General features: G+C 44.6%; 1 protein-coding gene and 1 non-coding gene across 3 annotated transcripts in view; both read left to right on the top strand.

Moving 5' to 3' along the window:
• The window catches only part of bbs9 (Bardet-Biedl syndrome 9), a 129,266-nt gene that overhangs the window by 98,380 nt on the left and 6,955 nt on the right, over positions 1-23,931 (top strand). The window lies entirely within an intron of this gene.
• Positions 18,269-18,341, top strand: trnak-cuu (transfer RNA lysine (anticodon CUU)). Its single transcript has one exon. It is a non-coding gene; the product is annotated as a tRNA-Lys (tRNA).

Raw genomic sequence — 23,931 nt, 5'->3', positions numbered from 1 at the left:
CAAATTTCAGTCTTAAAAATATAAACTTATTAAACACTGCATTAAATATTTGTTCATAGTTGTTTTGATATCCACCTGAAGCCCTAGAGGCAAGCTGTCTTTGTTTCGAACTGCGGCGCAACTTCCGGGTTGCCGGCATCATCGGCACGAGTGATGACACATTTCTTTTGAAAGCAGCTGCACAACTAGCCATTGGAGTCGACATTTTTTTTGTCTTAGTTTAAGTTTAACCAACGCACAGGCAGCCGTTTCTGATCTTTGGTGCAGTAGCAACAAACATGCTACGCTAACGATCTTAAAATGCAAGCTCCCCGAGAACGTTATATAGTTCAGTTGGGGGGCTGCACATTATTGTAATATATATATATATATATATATATATATATAATATATATATATGTGTAACATGAGACATAAAATATATCGAAATGTATGTGTATACTTTTTTTTTTTACCACTCTATGCACCTGTATACGACTATACAATGTGATTATATATATATATTATATATATATATATATATATATGTGTAACATGAGACATAAAATATATCGAAATGTATGTGTATACTTTTTTTTTTTACCACTCTATGCACCTGTATACGACTATACAATGTGATTATATATATATATATATATATATATATATTTTTTTTTTTTTTTTTTTATCCATACCTAAATATGATGCGCTCTATTAACTTTTTGAAAATATTTTTGGAAAAATTTGCACATTATTTTTGAGAAATTACGGTATTTTTGCACCTGTGCCGTTCACACACTACTCACAGAAAGTGGGATAGTAGAGGGACTGTAACTACTCCTTAATGGGAATTGATGTGTCATACCGGATATCAAAAGACAGAAATTGAGCGAGTCCAGTTCCCTCCACATTCCATTTGACTACGTTTCTCACAGACCAGTGTTAAATTTACTGTACGCAGGAGTAGTTATGGTTGGGGGCGAATTCCGACGGTGAAAAAAGCACTCAGTATGAGATAAATGTTGTATTTTTGCCATACTGGAAATTAATCTGACAATTGTACAATGGTGACTCATTTCTCGTTACGGTTTTGAAATCAAACAAGTCTGGATGTGGTTTGAAATCTGTTTAATGGGCAGTGTTCAGATTTAACGACTGTGCGGGGGGGGGGGCAGCGTGTCACGGTGTGACAGAAAGTGCTTTAAGTCATTTTTAAAGAGTGAGTTCAGCATTCGCCGGTTGTCAGACCTTGTGAACTCGAGCGCTTCCTCCGAGAGCTCGTGAATTTTCTCCGAGTGATCATCAGTGTCAGTCCTCTGTTGGCCTTGGCCCTCACTCAAAACGAAAAACAAAGTACGGCTGCAAGACCTGAACATTTAACAACCTCAAACATCAGCCTGCACCCATCCTGTGTGTGTGCGTGTTCATAAATGTGTCTACAAATGGTTGAGTGATTGAATTAATGTGTATGGTTGTGTGTGTGTGAATGTGGTGGCGTGTGCATGTTGGACTTGTGTGCGTGTGTGTGATCGCAGAGGACATGATTAGTTCCCTTCATTAAGCTAAACGACCAAGCTCTTGCTCCATGGCAAATATTGGACCATGGAAATGAGTCTCACACACACTCAGATACACACGCATCGATGCCAAGGCAAACGGGGGCACATGTTGCAGATGGACGGCGGCTTTAATTATTTCCAGTGGCTAATGAGGCCCGATCAGTTCCAGACGGGCGCGCTCGCCCCGGCCGAGGCGCGTTGGCGCTTCCGTCCGCAAACTCCCACGCCGCAGAGTTAGCAGCGCCCCACGAAAAGCCACCGAGCAGCCGTCTATGGTGCGGCTAATGCAACCTCTGTTATACATCCCTACTTGGCCCGCTGCAGATAGACAAAAAAGCATTTTATTTCATACCTATTGGCAATTTTAAGTATTGTCAGATGTTTTAATGTGTTCAAATATAAAATATGAAATTATATAGGGCGGCACGGTGGAGCAGCTAGAAAGCGTTGGCCTCACAGTTCTGAGGTCCCGGTTTCAATCACGGACCCCCCCTGTGTGGAGTTTGCATGTTCTCCCCGTGCCTTCGTTGGTTTTCTCCAGGCACTCCGGTTTCCTCCCACATCCCAAAAACTTCTTCTTCTTCTTCTTCTTCTTCTTCTTCTCCTTCTTCTTCTTTTCCTTTCGGCTTGTCCCGTTAGGGGTCGCCACAGCGTGTTATCTTTTGCCATCTTAGCCTATCTCCTGCATCTTCCTCTCTAACCCCAACTGGCCTCATGTCTTCCCTCACCACACCCATCAACCTTCTCTTTGGTCTTCCTCTCGCTCTTTTGCTTGGGAGCTCCATCCTCAGCATCCATCTACCAATATACTCACTCTCTCGCCTCTGAACATGTCCAAACCATCGAAGTCTGCTCTCTCTATCCTTGTCTCCAAAACATCCAACTTTGGCTGTCACTCTAATGAGCTCGTTTCTATTCCTATCCAACCTGCTCACTCCGAGCGAGAACCTCAACATCTTCATTTCTGCCACCTCCAGTTCTGCTTCCTGTTTCTTCTTCATTGCCACCATCTGTAATCCGTACATCATGGCCGGCCTCACCACTGTTTTATAAACTTTGCCCTTCATCCTGGCGGAGACTCTTCTGTCACATAGAACACCAGACACCTTCCGCCAACTGTTCCACCCCAGTTGGACCCGTTTCTTCACTTCCTTCCCACACTCTCCATTGTGCTGTATTGTTGACCCCAAGGATTTGAAGTCCTCCACCCTCGCTATCTCTTCTCCCTGTAGCCTCACTCTTCCCCCTCCACCTTTCTCATTCACGCACATATATTCTGTTTCACTTCGGCTAATCTTCATTCTTCTCCTTTCCAGTGCGTGCCTCCATCGTTCTAATTGTTCCTCCGCCTGCTCCCTGCTTTCACTGCATATCACAATATCATCTGCAAACATCATACTCCAAGGGGATTCCAGTCTAACCTCATCTGTCAATTTATCCATTAGTACCGCAAACAGGAAGGGGCTCAGGGCAGATCCCTGATGCAGTCCCACCTCCACCTTAAATTCTTCTGACACACCTATGGCACATCTCACCGCTGTTCTCCCAAAAACATGGATCATTAATTGGACACTCTAAATTGCCCGTAGGTGTGATGGGGAGTGCGACCGTTGTCTGTCTCCATGTGCCCTGCGATTGGCTGGCAACCAGTTCAGGGTGTACCCCGCCTCCTGCCCGTTGACAGCTGGGATAGCCTCCCGCACGACCCGCGACTCTCGTGAGGATAAGTGGCAAAGAAAATGGACGGATGGAAAATATATAGTTTAGTCTAGTCTTGCAGCATTGTTTACCAGGCTGTCAGATTCCTTGTCTGCCTCCTTGTTTTGGGAAGTGACGCTATCTCCACGGAGGGATTACACGCTTGAAAAACACACAATTGTGCGTGTGTGTGCGTGTGTCATTTAGAGAGGAAACATGGTCATATTGCGGCGCACGCTCTCTGTAAGATGGTCAGCAGAAGAATGTGCAAATGCTGACTTGTGCGCCGGCATTTACATGTGCTTACGTTCACAACACAACCGCACACGCCGCACGCGTGCAAAAATGCACATGGGTTGTCTTTCCTGTCGCCCACACACACAGACAAACACACACTCGCTCATGTATGCTCGCACACACATACATACTCAATGCACACACATACTCCTTCATATTTGTATACCACACATGCTCTGATGCAGATGCACACACACTTAAAGCCACGTAGACACATAAACAGACGCCTACACACGCAGTGTGTCGCGACGTGCAGTGCTGGACTCTCGTGCAGGAAGCAAGTTTAACACAGACAAAAATCCAGCCACGCTACGCGCACAGGAAGTAGACACTGAAGCGGACGATGGACAGTGCGGCACACACAGATAGTGTCAGGCTAATGTGTGGGTTTCAGCTCACCTGCGCACACACACACATACACACACACACACATATGCATTGACGCATACAAGTGTTGCGTTCACAACCATGCATCCCTCCAACCATTTTCTGTACCGCTTATCCTCACTGAGGTCCACACAATTACTTGAGAAGTATGTTGTAAAAATTAGCACATGATGTCAAATAGAGCGGGACGGTGGATCAGCTGGAAAGCATTGGCCTCACAGTTCTGAGGTGCCGGGTTCGATCCCAGACTCGTCTGTGTGGAGTTTGCATGTTCTCCTGGTGCCTGCATGGGTTTTCTCCGGCACTCCGGTTTCCTCCCACATCCCCAAAACATGCAACATTAATTGGACACTCTAAATTGCCCCTAGGTGTGATTGTGAGTGCGACTGTTTGTCTCTATGTGCCCTGCGATTGGGTGGCAACCAGTTCAGGGTGTAACCCGCCTCCTGCTCAGTGACAGCGGAGATGGGCTCCAGCACTCCCCGGAACACTCATGAGGATAAGCGGCTAAGAAAATGGATGGATGGATGTCAAATGCACAAATTCTAAAATAGAGATTGCAATTTTTGGCTGTGTCCAACAGTTTTTACTTGAACTAAAATAATTGATGAAAAATTTTCAGAACTGCATTTCCCTCACTAGGGTGACAGGTGTTCTGGTGGCTGACTCAGCTGACTTCCGATGAGAGGCCGGCTACACCCTGAACTGGTCGCCAGCCAATCACAGAGACCATACAAATCACCATTCACACTCACATTCATATCTGTGGGAAATTTAGTATCTTCAGTTAACCCATCATCATGTGTGTTTTTTTTTTTTTAGATTTGGGTGGGAAACCAGAGTACCCTGAGAAAAATCACACAGTGGCGGGGAGAACATGCAAACGCTAGACAGGCAAGGCTGGATTTGAACCCCGGTCCTCCAAACTGTGAGGCACATGTGCTTTCCAATTGTGCACCGTGTCACTGCAACAGCATTGTGTTTTAAAAAAACATGTTTCTAGTTACTAGTTCTGTAATTTTGATCGTATAATGATTGGCAAGAAAGTTAGACAAAATTGTGGAATTTAGTCCAATAGTACCCCGTACAACATAAATGTGAAGCAGTTCTCCAAAAGACAAGAAGCAAAGCGAAGCAAATTTATTTCTATAGCGCATTTCATACTCGAGGTAACTCAAATGTGCTTTACAAGATTAAAGGCATTTGAAAACAAAGAGATAAAACATTTGAAATGGGATAAAAATAATGAAAATGACAAGATATTAAAAAAAGACAAAACCACAGAAAAGTGAGACAAGAAAATATCAATTTTTATATCCTTGCATTGTTTTATGTGCCAGCACACACACAAAAGCTTGCATAAGGAGTCTGATCTTTATTTTAAATACACAATGCAAAAAAAAAAAAAAAAATGTTTTAATTCAACCGGATGGCGGCTCATATCTCGAAAAACGAGTCACTCGTACATCCAGACACAATGGATAATGGATAAAAAGGACACACTGTCAAAATATGGAAAGATAGTTTCTGAAGTTATTTACATCGTGTTCTTTTTTAAATAACGAGCATTCTTGCGTCTGGTGTCCATCCTGGATATCACCAAAATATGTACACACAACGACCACAGGAAATGCATATTTATAAAGCGTTTGTTTAGAGCGGAGGCTCGGCCGTGTTTTCTGACGGCTCGAGTCGGAGTCCGTGTTGCTGCGTCGCTTTCACGCTGCTGTGGAAGTGGTGCAGACGGATTCTCTTCAAATGACTGAGTCCAGATAGGCGCGCTATAATTACGCCGCATGTGTGGTTCTTTGTCAAATTGCTCTACCGACTGCGCATTCCTGCATTTTGTATATTTTTACGGGCCTGTAATGCTGCTGTTGCTGCTTTGTCACTTAAACGCACGCACAAGCACATGCAAGGTCACAATCTCAGGTGGCAAAATCATAGAAGTGCGCTGGTGCCTCTCCTTTACTAAACATTTTTTACAAAAGTGAAGATTGAAACTAACTTTGGACAAAAGTAAAAATACATTTCAACTGTCAGTTCCATCCATTTTGATGACTCGAATTGTATTTTCATGTTGTTGTTGTTTTAAGAGTGGGGACAGTGGTGCAACTCGCAACAGTTCTGAGGACCGGGGTTCAAATCTCGCACCCGCCTGTGTGGAGGTTGCATGTTCTCCCCGTGCCTGGGTGGGTTTTCTCCGGGTTTCCACCCACATCCAATAAACATGCAACATTAATTGTACCCTCTAAATTGCCCCTAGGTGTGATTGTGAGTGTGACTGTTGTGCCCTGCGATTGTCTGGCAACCAGTTCCAGGTGTACCTTGCCCCCTGCCCGATGATCCCTGGGATAAGATCCGGCACTCCCGTGACCCTAGTGAGGATAAGCGGCTTCGAAGATGGATAGCTGTTTTGTTTCTTACGTTTTTTCAGACTGGATGGTGAATTTATGAATAGCAGATAGCGGGTCGTCTTTAGCCCGGTGTGACGGTCTGAGCGTTCCAGGTGCTGAAAAGTCTCCTTGTGATTATTGTCCATGCCGTACATTAATGCGGACAGGCGTATATTTTGTAAACCTCCGGCCAGTCTGAAACATCCCCATCCATGCTTCAACATGTGCCATTCGACAACTTGTCGCCGAGTGTTCATGTTCGCTATGGACGTCTCAGAAAGACGAACACAGCCAACGTACATAAATGTGTATATCTTTTTATCAACTTTTGTTTTAAGGTTAGGTTAGGGTTAGGATATAACGTATGTTAGCTCCCTCTATGTAGAAGAAGGGGAACTATGAGACCGGGGGTTTCACAGTAACCGTCTGCTACGAACCCAGAGTTCCCGAGTTAGTAACGCATGCGCATTAATCACAAGGAGACTTTTCGGCACGGGGGAGCGCTCAGACCGGCACAACAACTGTCAAATGATTCTCTGTGTTTTTTCCACCTTTTAAGACTTCTCATCTCAACTATTGTTGACTCTGTTTCTGTTTCCTTGTGTCCTGAAACGATCCACAGGGGTTGAAAAAAAGTGTCAGGCCTATTGTGATTGTCGAGGGGTGAAAATAAAAACCCATTGAGTCAAGTACAGGTACCTGAAAAATCTACAGTAATGAAGTATTTGTAATATGTTGCTTCCTACCATTGATGCGAACACAGACGCGCACATTTTTGGGTACATTTTTTCAAGGCATGCTACACTCTGAATAAACACTGGTGCACATACCCCGCGGCAGACAGTCACGATGCGACGTTCACATGAAAGCCCACTACGCTTTCTGTCTGTGTGTGTGTGTGTGCACAGACAGCAATTAAGTGGGAACATCCCAGTGGAATCAGTACCGCCGACTCCATCAATCACGCCGCAAACCGCCGGAATGTCTGCAGGGATGTGCTGCCGTGTGCGGCGTGCTCTCTCACTTTGTCGCGATCGCTCCGAGTGGGAGCGCGCGTTTGATTTCGGAACCACACATCCTGACGTGTGCCGCTGCCGCACTTGAGTGAGCTTTTAAGGGGGTGCCTCAAAGTGAAAATGGATAAAAACAGAGTTGTTTTGGCTTGTCGTAGCATGCTTTTTGTTTTTTTTACTGCTTTTTCACCGCTGTGTCACAGTTCTACTGTATGTTAAGGGTTTTATTTTACAAGAACGCCAGGGTTCTGTGGAAAAGATGAGAATAAATGCATTGTCCAGTGACATAGATTGACAGTCTAGGATTGCAGCTAATATTTTTAAATTCAGTATTCTACTGATTATCCTAGTGATTATCTGAACTGAATAAAAGTTTATTTTGCTTTGGTAAACACAATGACGTGCATGTGAGTGGCAGGTATTACGTTTGTACACTTGTGGTCGCCATCCTCACGTTCTTCTATAGTATCTGTGACTTTGAGTGTTTAAAAGGCACAGGTAGGCCTGGTGAGTGATGTGGGCGTCAAATCTCTGAAGTCTAACTAAAGAGCTCGTGCACTTTTGTTTACCTCGCCGTATTGCCGGTCTAGCAAAGCATTGTTCAATGCTAAGTCGGTTGGAGACGACACGAAAATACGTCTTATAGCACGACGCCCAGAGTCTTGTCTGATACCGTCAGACATTTAGAGGGTGAAAATAAACGAAGGTACGTGGAAAAATTAGATAAACTCTGCATAGAGGACCTGTATTTAATGCCGAAGTCGATGTTTTCGCCGATCAGAAATTGGACTGTTAATTCACTTCCTCTTGTCTTGGACAACTGGATCTACACACGGATCTGGTGAGTAAGTTGTCGAGATTTACACGTAAAAGTTTGAAAGCGTATAAAAGTTGTATACAAATACTTCGTTGCTGGATCTGTTCTCAATCAGGAATAAATCCCACATAGTTTTGACGGCTCGTGAACTCGGACGGAAGCGTTAACCTTTGCCGCAATCCATCGATCTTTTCAGCTAGTATTCAACACAAATACCACTATTTACATAAATGACCCATGGTTTTACACAAACTCGCATTCATTATTATTTTATAATATATATATATATATATATAATATTAATTAATATTAATATATAATATATACAATATTATATATTATTATTATTATCAGGACAGAGTCGTCTCCACGAAACGTACACGGAAGCGATTGCGGCCATACTTAATCTCCGTAAACCTCTCCAACAGACAGTTTTTTTTTTTTTTTTGAACATGCATTGTTCTAAAATGAGCCAATTTAGCATTACAAATACTTCTTGATAATTTGAGATTGAGAAGAATAATTCCAACCTGAAATGAAGCAATGGCTACACATGCATGTGTGTATTTTGGTTAGGCACCATCTATCATGTTTAATTGCCGAAATCCATCCATATTTTCTAGTCTCTTCAGCTGCTATTCCATAGAATGATCTCCTTGAATATCTGTCTCGTCTGTTGTGACAACCAACAGCACAACAGGTCTTAAGTATTGTGAATATTCTCCGGTTCAATGTCCCTCACAATGTCGAGCAGCTCGGTTTGACCGGCAATTTGGCGGCGTGAAAACGGTGACGTCACGTGCGTTAGCTCTATAACCCTTGAGTTGGTAATCATAGACATGCTGTTGTGGTATTTGAGTTGGCTGATATATGAGTCGAGCATCAGTACTATTGTGCAGTGGAATGTATACAGTAATATAAAGTTTTATGCTAGGGAGGTATAAGCTATGTGCTACTACTGAACTTGGATTTTAACTGGTAGTTTCATTTTATGCTACAGTATTATGTTAAGTTCAAAAATTGAAGTATATTACTGACTCTGATGTACAGTATAATGATATGATGAATTATTATACACCCAATCTACAGCACATGTATAAATGTCCCAAACACATTCAGCAGTCATATTTTAACAGTGAAAAATGAAATTGAGAAGTATGAAAATGGATCAATTTCTATTAAATCCGTGTGAAAGGGGGCTAAGGCCGTCCAGTACATAGTAACGATAATAATAATAATAATAATAATAATACAACGGGACAAAAGAGTCTCTGTGACGGCTGCACCCCCCTGCCAATCCCGTTCAATTTATTTCTGGAGCCGTGGACTCTTATTTTGGCAGTGAAATACACTACTTGTACTCATCACAGCACACATATGACATTGCTTTCATTGTGTGCGCGCGTGTGTGTGTGTGTGTGTTTGAAGACAAGTGTGGGTATATGAAGGGGTTAAAGCAGGGAAGTGCTGGAGCCAGGGAGATTGACCCAGACATGACCTGCCTATGAGAACATGGCTACTCACACACAGAAATAATGGCGGAAAGAACAATGGCATCATTGCTCGTTCGTCATCGCTGCTAATAATAATAACAATAAACTATATACATTCAAATGGTAGAATAGAGTCATTCTTATTCCAATGTGACGACGTAAGAATACAATGCTAAAAAAATAAATAAAATCTCTGGCTTGCCAACAAACGATTACTTCCTGGCATTGGACCAATCTGATAGCACCGCGTCGCTGCTTTAGAAGCACATTAGCCGTGAAAAATACTCCGTAATGCGACGTATTCATAAGTGCCCGTTAGTTTGTGTGGGCACGCGCGTGTGTTGTGGTGTTTTCTCTCGAGGTGGTAACGACTTGTACACCCGGCCGCCGCTCTGAGAGTACCACACTTAGTCCTCATTAAGTACTAAACGACATCAGTCCAGTTCCACTGTGCCTCTGTTCGCTCGGTTTAGTCCGTAGAAAAAAATAAATTACTCTCAAAACATCTGACACCACAGGATAATCAGTCGGAATCATCCGGTAATCGAGCCTTTCCTGACTTTGATAGGAATCGGGGAATCAGGTTAAAAATCAGGCCCACCCAATTATCAATATGTGTGTACTCTTCTTAAATGGAACCAGATGAACTCAGTACAGTGCTAGCTTCCTGATGAGCTATCGTCGCATAGCACTTCAGAGTCACGGAATCCTTGGCTCGGCTCGGGCACAGTCGTCACCTCACACGTAAGGATTTCGCGTCGTAAATATTGAACGTGTTTAAAATTTACTACGACCGAGCAGATTGGGGAGGAAGTATCACTCATAGCACAACCCACAATCCAGGATAACCGCACAGGATCACCTTCAGAAATATCTGAAAATCTGGGCTTTGCTGACTTTTATCGGAATGGAGTAATCAGGCTTAAAATCAGACTGATTTCAACCAATCTCAGTCTTAACAACACATATAAGGATTTAAAATGTACAATTTCCCAGCAGCTTTGGGGGGTGAGGGGGAACACTTTTACCACCTGTCACATGGTAATTGCTCAGCATCATCTTCATAGACTTTTGATACCGTAATTTCCGACGTACAAGCCACGACTTTTTTCACACGCTTTCAACCCCGCGGTTTATGTGGAGATCCGGCTAATTTGTGCATTTTTCTAACACCCGCAAGGGGGCACTTGAGCGGAAGAGGTAAGAATGTGACCGGTGAAATATATGTGCCGAGGAAATGACTTTTACCGGCCCTGTTAGCGCTGTGCTAGCGTGTTGTTGCTGTGTTACTGGCAAGCCTCAGTGATATTTACCGGTATGTTTTATTTTAACCGGCTCTGTTAGCGTTAGTGCTAGCTTTAGTGCCGCTCTAGTGACGTGCTAACCCCACGCTAACGTTAAACTCTTTCTGTGTACCATTTTTCTTTCTAAATAGCTCGTGTTTGAATGTGGGTTTCGATGTGGGCACTTGCGGCTTTTACACAGCTGCGGCGTATGTATGTATGTACCAAATGGTATTTGCTTTATGAATGTAGCCGTGAGGCTTATAACCAGGTGAGCTCTGTAGGCCGCGAATTTCGGTAATCAGGTCTGAGCAATCAAGGAGTCTGTAGCTCTTCCCAACTCGGTGTTGACCAGTCACGTAATGATTTGCCATCGTAAATATCCCACAGTTTTATCATTTACGATTTTGGGTTTGCCAAGGGAGATGAAATTACTTAACACACCCCTCACCACTGGGTAATCGCTCAGGATAATCATATAAGACGGCTGAAAATCGGGCTCTTTGATTGGAATGGGGCAATCAACCTGAAATGCCACCCAATTTTCACGTGTACCATGCCTGACACAAAAACCACAATCCATCCATCCATTATCCAAGCCGCTTATCCTCACAAGGGTCACAGGAAAGCTGGACCCGACCCCTGCTAGCTGGACTACACTCTGAACTGGTCACCAGTCAGTCGCAGGGTAGATATCGACACCATCACTGAACGGGAGTCAGTCTCACGCTACCAACACCAAAGTCATGAGTGTGAACCACAATTATACAAAGAAATGTAACGCTAATTTACTAGCAGGGATTTTCATTCAGTTTTATTTTAATTTCACCATCTATTTTGACCCTCTCCCCAATCTCCTCCATTCCCGTTGCAACCAATAGCATCGAACATTTCTGGTCCACCCCATAAAGATGTCATCGGGCGACCTCATGACTTGTTTTTTCCTCCACCTGTGCGACTTTCCCTCTGGTCTCGACACAGCTGCTAACTGTTCACACACACAAGCACATCTCCACGATCTTGGCTACAGTTCCGACTCGTTGAGTTGATATCAAGTCAGGTGGAGAGGGGCTCGGTCGAGCCAACACACGGCGGGAAGATGAACCCAAACTCAAATTGAGGTCATCAACCCTTTACGCCTCTTCTATCGGTCTTTCAATAAATAACCACAAACACACACACACACTTTGATGTATGTAGAAGGAGCGTCCGCCAAAGACCGTAAAAGCGAGAGATGAATGTGGCGGTGAAGTGAGGCAAGGCGAGAAGACCGCTGATAAGCCGGCGTGTTAGTTGGTGATGTCATGCCGTCTGAGATCATTTTGACATATTTCATGAGAAGCGCGCACCCAGGCAGCTGTGTCTGCGTATGCATGCGTATGTGTGTGTGTGTGAGTCTGTGTGTTTGACGTGGAAAATGTCAATTTTGAGTAATCCTGCTCTGTAAAATAAATAACGGTGAAAGTGTAATCTTTCACTGTGTCCTTTAACATTAAATACACGACTCCCTGAAAGTTTGGTTTATTGGTTTTGGGGGGAGGTTTGACCATGAAACTTAAATGCAACATAAACTTTAGCTGCACTTCTCTGAATATTTGACACCATGCATAGTGGTCGCTCTCCTTACGAAATAAATTCGTTCCGGAAGTCGTTTCGTCACCTGAATTTTTCGTTAAGTCGAAAGAAGCGCTTTTTGCGTGTAAGTGTAAATAGTTCTGGCCCGCTTGCAGGAAGGAAGGAAGTGCTAAGGCGAGCAGAACAGGAAATAATCTGTCTGAACTAGTGGGTAAACACGCGCACTCATCTTGTCTCCGCCAAAGCGTGTGAACGGCACTGCGGGAAAGAAAGAAAGAAAGATCGAAAGACTCCGGCGAGAAATGAAGCAAATCCGCCTCCTCCGAGCGTGTTTGAGCAGCTGCTTTTTGCTTCAGCAAACACTTCAAAGTCGACACTCGCAAATTCGCCAATATACCCGACACGTACAGATGTGCTTCAATTCTGGGAAAAAAAAAACAAAAAAAAAAACGGTGTGGAGCGTCCATGATCTCCCCAACCCGGCGGGTTTTGCTCTGGCCACTTCGGCCACTCCGCTTCCCTCCCATTTCCTCCTACATCCCAAAAATGTGTGGTGGGTTGATTGAAGACTCTAAATTGCTCATAGGTGTGAATTGTGGAAGTAAATCTGTGCCACCAGGATTTGCATTAAAAATGCCACTGAATGTTCGATGATGTAAAACTCACATTATTTCAAAGTGATCACATTTTCAATAGCTGTATTTCAGTTTAAATTTTTCAAGGTTAACAAATTCGCCATGTAAAAAAATTCAACCTTTAAAATTCAAACGCAGTATTTTCAGTCTCCTGAGATTCAACGAGCTACAAATCACTGTCTGAAATTCAACTGGCTACAATTCGCTGTCTGAAATTCACCGTCTAAATTCAGTGTTAAGAAGGCAGCCAATTCAGTCACGCTTTTGATGTCACGTGACTAAGAAAGTGTAACTGGATTGGCTGCCTTCTTAACACTCAATTCAGACAGCGAATTGTAGCCAGTTGAATCTCATGAGACTAAAAATATATAATATTTTAAGTTAAACTGAAATCCATCCATCCATTTTCTTAGCCGCTTTTCCTCACAAGGGTCGTGGGGTGTCCCGGAGCCTATTCCAGCTGTCAATGGGCAGCAGGCGGGGTACACCCTGAACTGGTTGCCAGCCAATCGCAGGGCACATGGAGACGGTCAACAGTCACACTCACAATCACACCTCGGGGCAATTTAGAGTGTCCAGTTAATGTTGCATGTTTTTGGAATGTGGGAGGAAACCGGAGTGCCCGGAGGAAACCCACGGAGGCACGGGGAGAACATGCAAACTCCACACAGGCGGGTCCCGGATTGAACCCGGGTCCTCAGAACTGTGAGGCCAACGCTTTACCATCTGATCCACCGTGCCGCCAACTGAAATACAGTTATTGAAAATGTGATCACTTTGAAATAACAATGCGAGTTTTAAAACCTAAAACTTTCAGTGGCATTTTTAATTCAAATCCTGGTGGCACATATTTACAGAACAACCTCGGTTCTCGACCACAATCCTTTCCAGAAGGCGGTACGAGAACCGATTTGTTCGAAAACCGAATCGATATTTCCCATGTCTGCGTGCAGAGGCTGCGTTATACACAATAACAACGTGCGTTGTCGATCGGCTGGTCGGGCCCCGCAAGTTAAGTTGTCTCCGGTGTGAAGGTCTGAGTGCTCCCAGTGCTGAAAGGTCTTCTTCAGGTTATTGCGCATAGAATTTTTTGGAATTTGGGGAGTTTTTCTACTTTTTCTACATCCGTGCCAGTCTGAATCTTCCCCATCTGTGCTTCTTCCGCGTGTTCATTTTCGCAAAGCCGAACACAGCAAATGAAAGAATACAGAAACAAATGCGAACGTATTCTCAGTCATTAAGTTGCATTTGGGGTCATATCACCCGAACCCATACCCGAACAATCCTCTGATTCTTGTTCAACGCTGGAACGTGTTTTCCAGTTGAAAAATAACAAATAATACGTTCGCATTTGTTTCTGCATTCTTTCATTTGCTGTGTTTGGCATTGTGAGACGTCCAAATGCACGCGGAGCGAAAATGAACACGCGGAAGAAGCATGGATGGGGAAGTTTCAGACTGGGACAGATGTAGAAAAATTCAAAATATTCTAAAAAATTTACGCGCATGCGCATTAATCCCAAGGGGAATTTTCAGCACGGGGGAGCACTCAAACCGTCACACTGTTTTTTTCGGCGCCGTGGGAATTCACAACAAAGCGCGTCGTGGGTCAGCTGGTTGTGCCGCACGCGTTATGTTATTTTCCGGGTCTTGTCCTAGGCGTTCGAGTCCCGATTTTCATTCGAAAACAGAAGCAAAAAATTGTCAAAATTTTCGTACGAGAACGGAGACGTTTGAGAACCGAGTTTTGACTGTCCTCCCATCGAGAATGTGAGTGCGAATGGATTTTTGTTTATTTTTGCCCTGCGATTGGCTGGCGCCCGAGTTCGGGGCGAACCCTCCCTCTCGCCCGAAGAGAATTCGGATATGTTTCGGCACGCGCGAGACCTTAGTGACAATCGCTTAAAAATCTACGAAATAGCAGCTCCGTGGCATTGTGGTGTAACCCTGCATTTTATCATTTCTGACATTTTAGCTGGACAATGTGGTGACAGCAGCACATAAAAAAGAAAGATAGGATAGATTATTTTACAAGACACAATGTAATCTGATCGGCCAGACGAGACTTTTGTGCGACTTTTGACGATTTATTGTCAGCCGGAGGAAAAACTCTCAATGCCAGTGTGTTAAACACAATAGCTAACATCTTACAGATGTGTGCGCGTGCGCAGGGCCGAGAGTCTGTTCGATTTCTGGCACGTGGGATAAAACAGTCCTAAGTTAGATAAATAAGTAATATACTCTGGATGTGTCTCGCCCACTCTCGCTCTCCGCAGGACACACTGCTGTCTTTGTTCCCACTGAGCAAACACGCGCACGCGCACACTTCATAGGATGTTTCTTTGAAATAATACGGCGCGTATTCTTCGGGCCACACGTGCGCGTGCTAAGCGCTCGCGTCCTTTCACACGAGCACTGTGCATACAAGCTTAAAGCAACGGCTCATAAATAAGCATCACTGCCATGGTGTCAATGCCGCCAGTGTGTTTTGTGCCCCGGCCGCCGTCTTCTTGTGTCCTGGCCTGCCGCGTCCTATCGGGATTAGCCTGGAATGTACGCACTTCCTCTCGCCATCCGACCGTCATCCGACCGGCCTCCGCATCACCGTGCGCCGCTCTTAGCTATTTCATTCATTTCATTTTAACATTTATACATGTTCCAGACCCACCCACAATAAGTAGAAATTTGATGTATTGCGAAATCTTATAATAAACTTTTTTTTGTTTGTTTGTTAGCTTTATCCCTCCTCTACATTTTTAAGATTTAAAGACCCTGTAAGTGGAATTCAGAATTTGGTTTCTTAATGAGGTGGCACAGTGGATCAGCAGGAAAAGGATTGGCCTCAGTTCTGAGGTCCCGGGTTCAATCCCGGACCCGCCTGTGTGGAGTTTGCATGTTCTCCCCGTGCCTGCGTGGGTTTTCTCCGGGCACTCCAGTTTCCTCCCACATCCCAAAAACATTCATTAATTGGAGACTCTAAATTGCCCGTAGGTGTGATTGTGAGTGGGACTGTTTGTCGCTATGTGCCCTGCGATTGGCTGGCAACCACTTCAGGGCGTGCCCCATCTCCTGCCTGTTGACAGCCGGGATAGGCTCAAGCACTCCTGTGACCCTCTGGAGGATAAGCGGCAAAGAAAATGAATGAAAATAATAAATAAATAAACAGTACAGTGCGCTCAGTTGGTGTGGAAAATGCATATTCTAATGTTAGTTACATATTAGCATTTATGTAGACCCACATTTTTCCTCTGGTGTGGCAGCTTTAGAAGCCCTCGTTGTTGGCCTTAAGTGCACGCATCTCACAGAGATATAGGCGGAATAGCGAGGGTAGGGAGTGTTAGGGGTCTGACTTGAATGCCGGTATGTAGACCGGGTTTTCAGCTGGGCTTGGAAGGGCTTCATTGTTGAGCATGAGTGTGGACACATCACAGAGAGAGAAGGGAAAGAAAAGATAGACTTGACAGCTACCAGGGGGACTGGCGTGATCACTTTAGTGCGCCACGTTGTCATCCGTGACTGCACGCGTGTTATGGAGCGAAGCCAGAGGAGTGAGGTAAAAAAAAAAAAAAATAGACCTCACACGGGATGACACCAGGCCCTCCAGCCACAACTATGAGAATACAATGTGAAAAAGTGTTTTACATTATGCGTGTTAGCCGCTATTAGCTCTTCACCAGCGTAGTTTTCACGCAGACAGCTTCTGAGTCGTACGGAATTGTGATTTTTGTTATCCCATAAAAGAAATTATTTGAGCAAATTTACATCATTATGAAAGTTTCCATCCATCCATTTTTTTGCCGCTTATCTTCACGAGGGTCACGGGGAGTGCTGGAGCCTATCCCAGCTGTCAACGGGCAGGAGGCTGGGCACACCCTGAACTGGCCACCAGCCAATCACAGGGCACATGAAAACAGACATCCACACTCACAATCACACCTAAGGGCAATTTAGAGTGTGCAATTAATGTTGCATGTTTTTGGGATGTGGGAGGAAATTGGAGTACCCGGAGAAAACCCATACAGGCACAGGGAGAACATGCAAACTTCACACAGGCGGGACCAGGATCGGGATTGAACCCGGGTCCTCAGAACTGTGAGGCCAATGCTTTACCAGCAGAGCCACCGATATACTGTTAATTTTCAACTGTGAAATATATGCAGTGAGCTTCCATATTTCAAAGTCAGAGAGTCTCTAATCATCACGGCAGACTTTCCTGATGATTATTACGAGCATCCCGAGTACATTTTTCATTTTCCACATGAGCAAAATAACACTGCCTTCCTTTCTACAGGCAGCGAGAGCGAAACCAGGACTTGGCGTTAATGCACCGGGAGACACGATAAAGAATGCATTCATCTACAGCTCACACACACACACACACACACACACACACCCCCGAGTGTGTTGCGGTGGTCCTATTTAAGCTCACCTGCTCTCCCATGACCAAATCGTGTACCTGGAGACCCCTCTCCGTCCCGGACCCCCTGCGCGCTTCCGTGTTTGTGTCTCTGCCTCGCCGTCTCGACCAAATCGGGACGAATCTCTAAAGACGATGTCAGTTTAAATACGTCACTAGCGAGTGGGTCAATACCGAGCATGTCAGTAAATAACTTTACAAAAAAATAAGATAGTAAAAACAAGTCAGTAAGTAATTTTAAGAACGTATTTGGGCCTTTTCCGCCAACCAGACCAGGAAGTTTGAGTTCCTGGTCGAAAAAGCTTCCTGTGGCCTATGTGGTTTGTTTTTCCATCGCACTAATTAGTTCAAACGAGCGCTCAGACGGTGGTGGATACAGTCAGACGAACAGTATCACAGTCCATGTGGACGACTTCCTGTCGGTCTGACTGTTGGTTCTCATTCTTAAATATCTACTTTGCATAAATTCAGTGCATGGCTTTGCAGGTGAGCGCATGCTTGGATATGAAGGTGCGGGAGCTGTATTCATTGACAGTTGTATGAGCGTGTGTATGTGTATACATAACTGTATGTGTGGAATGCAGCGTGCCAACACATCTTTGATTTATGGCCGGAACGCTGCCAGGGGTTCTGGAATGCTGAAAGAAATTGTGTAATGTTAGGACAGCACGGTCCTGACAAGATGAGTGAGAGGAGGTGGTTGACGCATGTGCACCAGAAGCCCGGCTAGCTCAGTCGGTAGAGCATGAGACTCTTAATCTCAGGGTCGTGGGTTCGAGCCCCACGTTGGGCGGAAGTTTTCTTTGGTGTCCTGCATTATTGATTGTTTGTGTCACATCAACACTTGGTGTATACCCAGGTGGGTCAATGTTGATCATCAGGCCGTTCCATCCATCCATTTTCTTTGCCGCTTATCCTCACGAGGGTCGCAGAGAGTGCCGGCGCCTATCCCAGCTGTCAACGGGCTGGAGGCGGGGTACACCCTGAACTGGTTGCCAGCCAATCGCAGGGCACATCGAGACAAACACCCGGACTCACAATCACACCTAGGGGCAATTTAGAGGGTCCAATTAATGTTGCATGTTTTTGAGATGTGAGAGGAAACCGGAGCGCCCGGAGAAAACCCACGCAGGCACGGGGAGAACATGTAAACTCCACACAGGCGGGTCCGGGATTGAACCATGGACCTCAGAACTTTGACGGTTTACCAGCTGATCCAGTCGCTGATCCTCAGGCCCAGCTGCAACATACCTTTTGAGCATGCTAGCATTTTAGTATGTGACCGAATGAATTTTCATGTTTTCGCCAACTTTATGTGCGTGTTTATGGATGTATGTGAGCGGTGAGTGTGTGTAAGTGAAAAGAGACAGATGTGTGTGTCCATTTATACACTCCATCGCCGTGGCAATAGGGATGCGGTCAAATGAAGTTGAAGTGACGTAAAGCAAAGAAGAATCGTAATCATTGATCACAAGTGTGTATGTGTGTGCTGATCAATGACCCCCTCTCACAGTCCCGCCTAGCTCAGTCGCTAGAGCATACGACTCTTAATCTTAGTGTCGTGGGTTCGAGCCCCACGTTGGGCAAAGGTTTTCTTTGGTCTCCTACATTAATGATTGTTCATGTCAGATCAACACCTGTTGTATGCCCTAGTGGGTCAACGTGGATCATCAGGCCCAGCTGCAATATACCTTCTGAGGATGTTAGCATTTTAGCATGTGACCAAATGGATTTGCATATTTTCACCTACTTTATGTGTGTGTTTATGGATATGTGTGTCAGTGAAAAAAGACTGATGTGTGTGTGCGTTAATACACTCCATCTCCATGGCAATAGGGATGCAGTCAAATGAAGTTGAAGTGTTTTTATGTTATTATTGAAAAAACGGCAGCCGACATGGACCCATGCGTTTTTTTTCACCACAAAACATGATTTTGACGTGTATGGCTTTTTGTAACTCCCGCCATGAAAAGGAAAGGACGAGAGCTTTGTGGGTTCCAAATGAGAGGTAGGTGTGTATACAGCTACTAAAAAAAACAACAGTTGGGGGGGGGCGTAATCCATAAATAAGGGTTGGCCATGTGTCGATGTGCGCATCGGAAGGCTTCCGTGCAGCAGCCGGTGAAGGACGCTACCGGCCTTGTCGGCCGGCGGTGCCACGTCGCCTCGGTGGCTCATGTCCGCCGCAGAAGTGGGCGTTTACTACCGCCGCGCGAAGGTGGATAGGGAAGCGAGGTGGTTTGGCCGTGATTGCATGTCATCTAAATATGGCTCGAAACAATAGGGTAATATCGCCCCAGACACTTCACTCGGTTGTGAGATGTTTTCTTCGAAAAGAGCTTCGTGTCTGAAGGGGCGTCTCCCATAGTAGGGGGTACAGCATGTTTTCAATGGCGAATGTCCAGGGTGACGTCACAGACAGGAGATGCAGCCAATATGGCGACCACTTGGATGTCGTTGAATGACATTTCCGCAACTTTGCGCATGGATGACATGCTCTCACCTTGTATTTATTTTTTTCGTGTAGACATTGAAGTGAATAATCTTATATGTATTTTTCATTTCAATATCTATTTTGGAATGTTTATAGGGATGACACTAGACCTTTAATCTCAGGGTCGGGGTTCGAGCCCCACGTTGGGCGGTTGCATTTTGGAGAGGATGATATGTATCACCAAGTATTCTCACTGGGAATGTTTCTGCTTGAGCTTCTCAGTCATCCACTTCTTGGTCACATGCAAAAGTTGAACGGGACTCTATTGGATCCTTGACAGACCGGACATCTTCACCCAAGTCTTGTCATCTTCGATTTGCATAGTAACTCGTCATGATCTGTTGACAAGGCAGGTGAATGACCGATTATGCAAAACGGCTATTCAGAACGTTCGTATTTGTGGACTGAAAATGCTAAATGCTAACTTGAGCACTCCTGGGTAGCTCAGTTGGTGCCACACAAGATCCTTGAGCCCCTTTCAACTGATATTGTTTGGATGTCGTTGCAAAAGAGATTAGGATTTCAGGGTTGTGGGTTCACGTAGTATACACTGAGTTTAAGTAGTGTGTGTGCATGTCACTGTGTGCATGTGTGTGCATGCTTGTGTTGCGCATGCTACACAATGATGTCCTCTGGAGTCTGCCCACGCTCTTCTCTTTGTTCCGGTCGTGTTGTCACTGTGCATGTGTGTGTGGAACATGTATGCATGTGCGTGTGTGTTCATTTTTAGCAAGCTGACATATGTAAAACTGTATGTACAGCTGCAAATGCACTTTGTGTGCGCGTGCGTGTGTGTGTCTGTGTGTGGCTCAGCCACTGTTGTAAACGTCCTCTCTGATGTGGCCAACTGTATTTAGACAGAGTTCAGAGCGCATGAGGAAGCGGACTGAAGTGTGTGTGTGTGTGTGTGTGTGTGTGTGTGTGTGTGTGTGTGTGTGTGTGTGTGTGTGTGTGTGTGTGTGTGTGTTGCGTGTGTGCGTACGTGTGTCCCAAATCTTATACCACCAGACATGAAACACTTTTGTGCCATTTTATACACGTTTGTGCCGACCGCCATACCGTTGCCTGCATATTATGTGTGTGCTTGCGTGTGCGTGCATGCGTGTGTGTGTTCGCAGGGCGTTTCTGTCCAGAGAAGAAAATATCCCGGACGACCACGGGAATGAATCCGCCCACTTAACCACACCCAGCCCGCCAGCAAGCGGGCGAGCGAGCATTAAAGATTTGGTCTTCAGTGTCGCTCGCTCTCCTTTTTTTTTTTTGCGTCAGTGAGCAGAAAAGCTTTGGTCTTCGAGTGTCTGTGTGTATGTGTGTGTGTGTGTGTGTGTGTGTGTGTGTGTATGTGTGTGTGTGTGTGTGTGTGTGTGTGTCTCTCTCTCTCCCACTCTCTGCTGCGTCTTTGTTCAAACATGACAACAGAACAACGACATAATAATTGTTTTAGTTTAGTCACAAAACCCGAATTGTACACTGTAAAGCGTAACATCTGGAAGCAGCTTGGCTAGGATTCTCCCAACCACCGATCTTCCTTCTTAAAGTTTTCGTCCAATTGCTCGTCGAACCTCGTTTCATTTGCCCGATCGGAAGATGAGATGTCATCATCACGATTTATAACTGGCGGCTCCAAGTTCTGAAAGCCATTGCGGAGTAGCAAAGTTCACCCGTCGGCCTAGTCTGTTCAGCACCGAGTATCTAATGTAGTGTCACTCACCCAAATTGGGGCTCAAACCCACACCCCTGAGATTGAAGATCACGCTCCACTGCCTGTGCCGGGTGACACTCTTCACACAACCTGTCCGGTGTGGATTTTCCACGTGTGTGTGAAAGGTACTGCCATGGAATGGATCAAGGGCAGTCCTGGAAGTGGCTTCTGTGGTGTCTGTTTAATGCACCCACTGACAATACTGTCCGTAAAAAAAAAACTCAATTATTCCGTCTCCAGGAAAGACCACCAAAACACGGCCTTCTTGGGTCAGAGACACTTGCGTGACCGTTTGACAATGCAATGGAATATTAACGAGGGAGTTTCCACCTAACGACTCTTGTTGACGGACAGTGGCCTCTCTGCCAGGCGTCGTAACCACTGCTGTTTTGCATTCTAAAAGAATGATACCTTTATTGGTTAGGGCCATGCCTCCACTTGGAGCATAAATACCTCGTTGTTTTTCCACACCGACCCAGGCTATTCTGTCGGAACCGGCCTTGTGGCATCAATTAATGAAGGCTGCTTGGCTGAGAGGCAAAACATCCTCCAAGACAACAAAAGTCCAGTTGTGACGCATTCAATGCGCTTAGAATGAAATGTTGATGAATGAGAATATTCACAGGAATGCTTTTACCATCCAGTTTTGATACAGTACCTGGTAGAGTTTCATGAAATGTACTTGCCCACCGTGGGATCTCAAACCCACAACCCCAAGTTTAAAAGCAAAGCAAATTTATTTGTATTGGACAATTCACACACGAGGTAACTCAATGTGCTTTACACATTTGAGAGCAAAGAGATAAAACATTTAAAATGGGATAAAAAATAATAATGACAGACAAAATATTAAAAAAAAGACAGTTAAAACTGCATACAGTGCAAGTAATATGATCAAAAATTCATTCAAAATCTTCGAAAAAGGATGAGGAAAAAAAAGAAGAGTTTTCAACCTGGATTTTATAAACATCTGTCGGCAACTTCTTCCATTTGTGTGCAGCATAATAACTAAAAGCTGCTTCACCGATGTTTGCTTTGGACTCTGCGCTCCACTATTTGACCCGAGTCGGTCGATCTCAGAGCTCTACTGGGTTTGTATTCCGTAAGCATTTCTTTCATGTACTGAGGAGCTAAATTATGTTGTGATTTTTAGACCAGTAGCAGAACTTTAAAATCCATTCGGAAGCGGACTGGAAGCCAGTGCAAGGACTTTAGGATTGGAGTTATATGCTCTGACCGCTTTGTTTTGGTCAGAACGCGACCTGCAGCTGTTTAATACTTTTTTTTTTTTTTTTTTTTTTGGGGGGGGGGAGTCAGGTCAGAAGACCATTACAATAGTCAAGTCTTCTTGAGATAAAAGCATTGATGAGTTTTTCCTGGTCTTCTTGGCACATACAAGTCTTCACTCTAGATATGTTCTTCAGATGGTAGAAGGCCATTTTTGTGATTGATATGATATGATATGATTGTTGAAAGTCAGGTCGGAATCAATCGGAACACCAAGGTTTCGCACTTGGTCTTTGGTTTTTAAAGATAGAGAGTCCAGGTGTTTACTAACAGCAAATCTGTTTTGTTTTATTGCCAAAAACAATTGTCTCGGTTTTGTTGTGATTTAGTTGAAGAAAATTTTGGCTCATCCACTTATTTATCTGACTCAATATCTCAATTGAACTGTAGTTATTTGGAGACACCGCTCAATATAACTGCGCATAGCTATGGTAGTCAAAATTAAAGTTTTGAAGAATTTGACCCAAGGGTAAAAGGTGTGCTCGACAAGCTAAAGAGCCAAGCTTTGGGGACCTAAAGGTTCTCACACTTCCACAGTTCTGGTTAAACTGTATAGAATGCATGCCAACAGCTTATTTTCAAACTTTCTCAGCACTGAACGTAAATGAAGCACAAAATTAGTTTTTCTCGTGTTACACGTTCTGGTGCCGTCATGGCATTCCCAAAAGATTCCATCTTTGTCACGGCCTTCTTGAGCGTGTTTGTAGTGAAGGAGACACATGGAAATATGAACTATGACAGACAGCAGCTAATGGGTAAAAATAACAGTACAAATGCAAAGTCAAGACCTGGGAAAGTGTTCCGAACACCTGTACGTCCGTCTCTGGCGTTTTTCTTGAGGGTGTGCTCGCAACGTCCGCAAACATTGATATTGTAAAACAAGATGGCAGCGAGCGACAG

This window comes from Syngnathoides biaculeatus, chromosome 5, assembly GCF_019802595.1.
Source record: "Syngnathoides biaculeatus isolate LvHL_M chromosome 5, ASM1980259v1, whole genome shotgun sequence".
Classification (NCBI taxonomy): domain Eukaryota; kingdom Metazoa; phylum Chordata; class Actinopteri; order Syngnathiformes; family Syngnathidae; genus Syngnathoides; species Syngnathoides biaculeatus.
Note: the sequence above shows the minus strand (reverse complement) of the source record. Positions and strands in the feature narration are given on the sequence as shown.